At 35.9% G+C, this 7,093-nt stretch overlaps 1 protein-coding gene across 2 annotated transcripts in view; it reads right to left on the reverse strand.

Annotated features, from left to right (window-relative positions):
* Positions 1-7,093, reverse strand: part of LOC106673060 (AT-rich interactive domain-containing protein 5B-like) — a 57,225-nt gene that overhangs the window by 30,589 nt on the left and 19,543 nt on the right. The window lies entirely within an intron of this gene.

A 7,093-nucleotide genomic window follows, 5' to 3' on the forward strand; every position in this document is an offset into this window, starting at 1 on the left:
CGCTCATCACTGTAAGGTAAAGGTCCAGGGTTCGAATGCAGGGCCGCTGGACATACTTACAAATGTTTTTTTTTTTTTTTCAAAAACAATGGCATCCCGAGGGTTCAAATAGCCACGTAGTTGAAATACCCTCGTAAAAGGAAAAAAAAGACCCAAACACGCTCTCTATACGGAGCCGAGGAATACCACCCTTCCCTTCAATAAAGTGAGCTTCAATTAGCAGGCTGACCAAAGGGCTTATTCTAAACGCTCCGAAGACTGCTCAAAGTCCCTGATAGTAGAGCCTATCAGGAGTTAATAAAATAGTTAAAATTGATTTATTTCTATATCAGGTTGTACGTATCATTGGATTAATGTGGTATTATGATATAAGGCCTAGATAAATGAAGAAAAGTAGTTATTCAATTCCATAATAACAATACAGTGAATTCCGACTGGAAGGCAATAGAATTAGGTTAGTATCGATTGAACTCCCGATTCCGAATGGTTTCAATGGGCCCTGGTTGATACAGAGTTTAATGTATGGAGGCAAGGAGGTACGGCAAATGCGTCCCAAAATAAACAATTCATTCGTCCGATTTCACATTTTACCCTTCCTTGAATAACAACAGAGCGATGGAGAAAGTGAGTGAGTGAGTGTGAGATGATGAACGCTTTATTTATCAATCACACAAGATTTGGTCTCAAGGACCATTCTTACATCTAATGTAAAATACAAAGCTTACTAAGTTTACTCTACTTCTAATTCATTTAACATTAATTACTTCGAAGAACCCAATTTTTGTGGTCAATATGTTACATCTATTCGTTTTACATTGAACTACATACATGTTTACTTCAAATTTCCTATTGAAATAAATATTCTAATGTACAGAATAATTGAGCAATTAAAAAGTAAATTACTAATAAAATAAGTAGACAAAAATACTTTATCAATGCAATTAAGTACAAATCATAAATACATTATAAATTGTCAATATAAATCTAGAAATAAAACTTTCAAAAGAAGTTAATTTAAGACAGAGAACTTTTAGCACCAATCATAACTTGATAAGAGGTGATTTTTAAGACTATTCTGGACATCTTTGATATCTTAGTTTTATGTGAGTAGGGATTCGAGAAAAAGTTATTGCACCTTTTACTAGGAATGACCTGACAAGTTTTGGTCTTGTGCTTAGCGACTCGCAGACCGTAGTTTGCAAACCTAGTATCTCTTATCATGAAACGGAGACATGTAGTTCAGTTTCACACATGAGAGAGAGAGGCGCATACGCTTGGGAAGCGGTATGTGGAAATTTGAACGACGGCAGCATAAACAAGAGCATAAATATTCCGATCGTTAATCTTAGAGAGAACCTTAAAATTACAATTTAAAAACCACAATGGCTTCGACATCTAGTCATGGAAGAAATCTCTACTACCTAGCACGATTTTATTTTCAATAACCCGGATTGTTTGTGAGGAGAGCGCGAGAATAGGTGGAAATTCATGATCTACGATTATCGTATTCTAGAATGACTAGCATTAATCGGGAGTACAGCAATGAAACATGCCTAATGGCAATGGAAAAAGGCTTTTTCTGATTTATTAATTATTTAAATGTGTATATATAAATTATTATATGAGCGAGAGGAGGGAAGACGAAAGAAGGAGGAGAGGGAAGGAGAAGAAGGAAATGAAAAATGCAGTTGGGATTAACAGAATTTGATAACAGTGTGTATTTTTTAATAGAACAGCGACCCTGCCAAACGAAGCACACGAATTAATATTTTGTGTTCTTACGCTACTTCGCCCGTCGAATTACAGTTTTGGTCACAATTTTCTTTGTCTTTTAACAAAAGGGAAAGCTGATGGGGGGACCCTTTTCGAAAATAATATAATGTGCATAAAACTGCATCAAACAGATGAAAGAACACATATATAAAATCGAACTCACCCTTAATCAAAATAAAACTCATACATTAAAGGCAGCAGTAGTAGATATTACCTGAAACAGAACGGCTGAGATTACAAAGAGTATTAAGTAACGGGCAAACGTTATTAAAACATCATTACCGGACTACAGAAAAAAGCTATACTTTTGAACGGTTAATACCGTTGACAACGGTATCACGTTATTAAATCTGTTCGAGTTGATAAGCACTTTCTATTAATTTGTTACAGAGAAATAATGGAGATATTGTCATAAGCGCATATAAACAAGGGAGTGAACACAGAATCTTAGGAAAGTTAGAACACATACGGATAAACGGTTAAATGTTATTAATAGCTGAGTGAAGGAGATGTTACAAGGGACGGACGACCGTAACCGTATTCAAACCGATGTGGTCCAACAGGTGGGTACGGTCGGACGAGATGCCACTTATCCTTGACCTCCGTCACATCGGGTTCGGCCTCCGACCCCTCCCGACAGACCGTCGCACTCGAAAGGGGTAACGCCACCTATTTCCAGAAAACAATGTACCCGCCCGCAATACGGCTCGTATACACAGCTGGCGCCGCTTTTCGTGTAGAACACCGTTATTTTCATTTTAGAAATATCTTTTTTCAAAATGAAAACTAAATTTCGAGTGAGATAAAAGATTTTTCTCGACGCGCATATGCTGCCCTTGCTCGAAGAAGGTCGACGGTTCGAGTGAGCGAGCGAGCGGTACGACCTCGGCCTCGGCTATGCCAAGGTTTCACTTTAATTTAACTAACTGTCGAATTGCCGACGCATCCCTGACCTCCACACAACCGATAAACGGCACCTCAAATTTATATTTAAAAAATAAAATAAACAGTTCGGCAATCAATATTTCTAACTTTGGTCTCTCAACCATAATACCAACCATTCTCATTTATAAGGTACGTGATATACAGGGTGAGTTAGTGCTAAGCGAAACACACAGGGGGAAAAGTGTTAAGTTGCGTTCAAATTTGACACTTGTCCTTTTCGGTAAAATAATAGAATGCTCGGTATCAGGTGTGTGTGTTACTTGGGTCCTGTGTTATTAGTAATCTTTATGTACACATTAAGTCCGTTCTATCCGCTACGCCAATTTTGCTGAAACCAATGGTCAAAATTTGGTTCTCTCTATATCAACACACGACTAACCTTTTGCAGCAACCCATTGTACTACACTGTATCAGGTGTCAAATTAACTATCGTAATTTAAATATACATAAACTAACTAACTCTAAAACCTACGTCACACCAGACCGCATCTCACGATCTTCGAATAAATTATACAACATAAGTAAATATTCAGTCATTTTCTTTTATCGTTCTTTCAAAGTTTATCTTTATTTATTCTCGAAATAATACCCAATTGCTCTTCAAATTCTTGGATTTGTAATAATAATAAGAAACGTTTGTAATTTTCGTAATCCCAACTCTCCATTTATACAAAGCTCTCATTAAATCTATAATTGAGTTTTCTATCTTTGTTTGGAATTCTTACTATTTCTCTCATTCTGAACGGATGTTATCAGAACTGTAGTTTCTCTTTATCATCTTCCACTGTTAGCTGTTGGAAGGCATTATATTGACTTATTCAACACTTAGCGTTAATCCGAAACACGTTTGAATAACATCAAAACCCCGCGAGTGTAGACTACAGTAGTAAAATCAGTAGTGACCCAGTGTCTGTTGTACTGTTTTAATTTTTAGTAAGATATACTTTTTTTAATGTTACTTTTGTGTGATTTGACGTTGTTTATTCATCCTTCAAGTTTTCTTTAAATGTGAAACGGTTTTTCATTTATATATAACGTAAATAAATAATCATATTTTCACCAAAAAAGTACTTGACCCCCCCCTTACCAATCATCCCATATATGTATATCGTTTTTTATGTATGTATGTAAAAAGTTTTGAAGTAATTTCGATCATAATCGAACAACTGGATAACATAATGAACTGTGCTAGCAGTTTTAGTCTAGAAATGTCGAAATACCTAAACGCATCTGACAGACAAAAACGAGGATAAGCGGAACAAGATGGCAGGAAACAACCTAACTCCAAATAAAAAAAGTTTTGAACAACCTTCGCCTTTCCCTAGAAACTTTTTCATCACTTCCCTGTTCCGCAGTATGTCCTGAGTATCGGCCGAGGGTCCGCGGTGGAGACGCCCTCAGGTTGAGATGGAGCCCGTCAAGTTTTAATGAGAATCAGCATAAAAATATATAAATGTATATTAATTCGTTCATGAACGCCTGACCAGAACTAAATTTAAAGTACTGACCTGAATTTTTAATGATTGAAATTGTTGGTCATGGTTCGATTAAATTCTTACTTTCTATTAATTATCCGCCGCCTAAAGTTTGGTTTTAATTTATTTGTAGAAAATTGTAGAAGTGCCTAATTTTTTTAAATGTTATTATTATTTACAACTACCTCACACTGCACACACTTTTTTGCATACATATCACTGAAGCAAATCCCTACGCTATTACCTCTTCAGAAGATGTGGAGGATTACCGAGTAGGGTTAGTGTGGAAAGTTGTTGGACGAGTGGGTTTGGGTGTGCAGAAAGGGTATTGTGGAATTCTGATAACGTGCTCTTACAAGGTCGAGAACGAATTGAGGCCAGTGTGAATGGTTTTATTGTAGACCTGATTATAACATTAAAAATATCAATTCGCACCAAACAGTTAAAAATGCTGTGTAGTCTTTTTTCTAGAAACGTTTTGTCGAGCAAGCCATTTTATTTATTTAAGAAAAATGTTTTTATTTGATTATAATATATATTTTTATATCTAAAAAGTATTATTCTATGGTGGTATCTTTTTATTTTTATTTCATATTTTGTGAACTAAATAAGTTTCATGAGTGAATATAAGTATAAAAATCAATTTATTCAATTTTATCGTAATATGATAGTTTTTAATTTTTTACTTGTCAGAAAACTGATATTCCAACATTATTCATTAATAAATCTAATGCGCTGCGGCTCTTGCTTGACAACATTCTCATACCCTTCGTAAACTTTATAGTAAGTGGGAAATTGTGCTGAAATGTAATATTGTAATATAAGGGTTGAATATAATATGTTTCCTGGTGCAAGTCCTGCAAGTAATCCTTTTGCACCTATCTCTAACTCATTTTATGACAATACCCCATAGCATACAAACGGTGTAATATAGGAGATGTATGAGTATGTAGATATTATCTGCTTTCGGCATATATGTATATTTATGCTGTGGCATTAATTATTTTTATCATTACTAATTTACTAATGTTACTATCATTATTTAAACTTTTTTTTTAAATTTGCTTGTATTGCTCTATTATAATAAGTATTTATTAGCGTTGCTGTCCTTAAAAGAACTTGCTCCTCCCATACAAGTTTTTTCTCCTCTCTCTCTAAATAAATAAAGCACCCTAATTTATAAAAGCCACTAAAGGCGGGAACTCACAGTGACACGATAATGAGTTTGGAAGTGGTATTATCCGCAAAGCGTTTTAAGTTCGCGAGAACATTAAAGAGATTTTATTAGGTTTCGTGGTCCGCTTGGCCAAATAAATTCTTTTGAATTAATTAAGGTTTTGGTTGAGATAAAAAAGTCAGTGTCACAAGCGGGATTCGAACCCACGACCTTCGGCTAAAATTGCCGCTGCTCTACCACTTGAGCTATCGTGACTTCGATCCACTCGGACACTAACTACTTATCTCAACCCGACTTTTGAATTTTCTCTCCTTTTTGCCATTTTTCAAATGTCGCGTAATCTATTTGATTCTCGTCGACAAATGAAATGGCCACGGAGAGCTTTAGTGAAGTATTCTTCATTTTGCTTATTACATTTTATTAGGTTTCGTTTCTCAACTCAACCGAAGGTCGTGGGTTCGAATCCCGCTTGTGACACTGACTTTTTTATCTCCACCAAAACCTTAATTAATTCAAATTAAAGAATAGGTCACTTCTGAGGAAGGTAGCAAAATTTGTCAACTTTAATGTGTACAGGGCAGAATTCACTATTAATTTATGGTTTATTCAAATAAAAAGTTTTCACCACATATGTCCTTGCTCCTTGATAATTTCCTCTCAAATCCTCTGGCGAATATGCTGAACACGGAAGTGGTATTATTTATTGATTATACGTATATAAATGGGTGTTTTCTCGTTCCCCCCCCCCCTAGGCTAAGCTTTTATTTCTTGGTTACAACAATGCGCAAAAGAGAAGGACGTGAGGTCACAAAATCCGTAGTAGCGTGACATGAAACCAGTGAGAAGTTAGCGGATTCCCCTTACTAAATATAAATAACATTTTACATGTTTCTGCGGTGACCGCGAGCTTGCGTAATATCATGTGATATGAGGGTACCTTACAAGACATAAGGGGCGCATTGCATGAGTATCTAAAATGTACGTGTGTTTAGTTGTTAAGGTAATTTATTTCGGAGAAGGGCTTACTTTCAAAAACAAAACTCATCACGATGATCAGAAAAACAGACGGGAGAAATACAATTATTAGATACCAGAAAAAATAAACAGCAATAAAAGATTTGGATTTGCAGATCATTGGCCTCCGGTTAAGGTCTTGGCGAATGTCCAGGATGCATGTTTACGTATTAATACGAGGACTAGTGTAACGAGCCAATATTTTTTCCACTCAAGTTTATTATCATTCCTCTAAGAGGCATGCCGAAAAAAGTAACTACATGACGGTCGTACGACAGAAACGAACGTGACGAATAATTTAAAGTTGGAGTTTCTTTTTTGGTCGACATCACTATCCCTTGAAACCGACAATTGTTTTTCATACTACATTCCTCGTGAATTCTCCTATGTTGGATGAAATACCCGTACTCCCATACTTCATCTTCAACCACCTCTAACCCCATAGGTGAAATTGGGGGTGGGGACTCAGGAACACGACTGCACATGGCTAAATGGCCGTATATCTACACATACACAATAATAGACGTACTTGGAGCATGTACAAATTTCTTCTGTTGTTTATTTAGTTATTCAGATATCGTGAGATGCGGTCGGGTGTGATGTAGGTTTCAGAAAAACATTTTCTTTATCGTGCCAACGTTTCGATCTTTTATTGAGATCATCTTCAGGGCTCAATAAAAGATCGAAACTGTTCCAGTAGGTTTTAATA

This window comes from Cimex lectularius, unplaced genomic scaffold, assembly GCF_000648675.2.
Source record: "Cimex lectularius strain Harlan isolate CLEC.00 unplaced genomic scaffold, Clec_2.1 scaffold99, whole genome shotgun sequence".
Taxonomy (NCBI): domain Eukaryota; kingdom Metazoa; phylum Arthropoda; class Insecta; order Hemiptera; family Cimicidae; genus Cimex; species Cimex lectularius.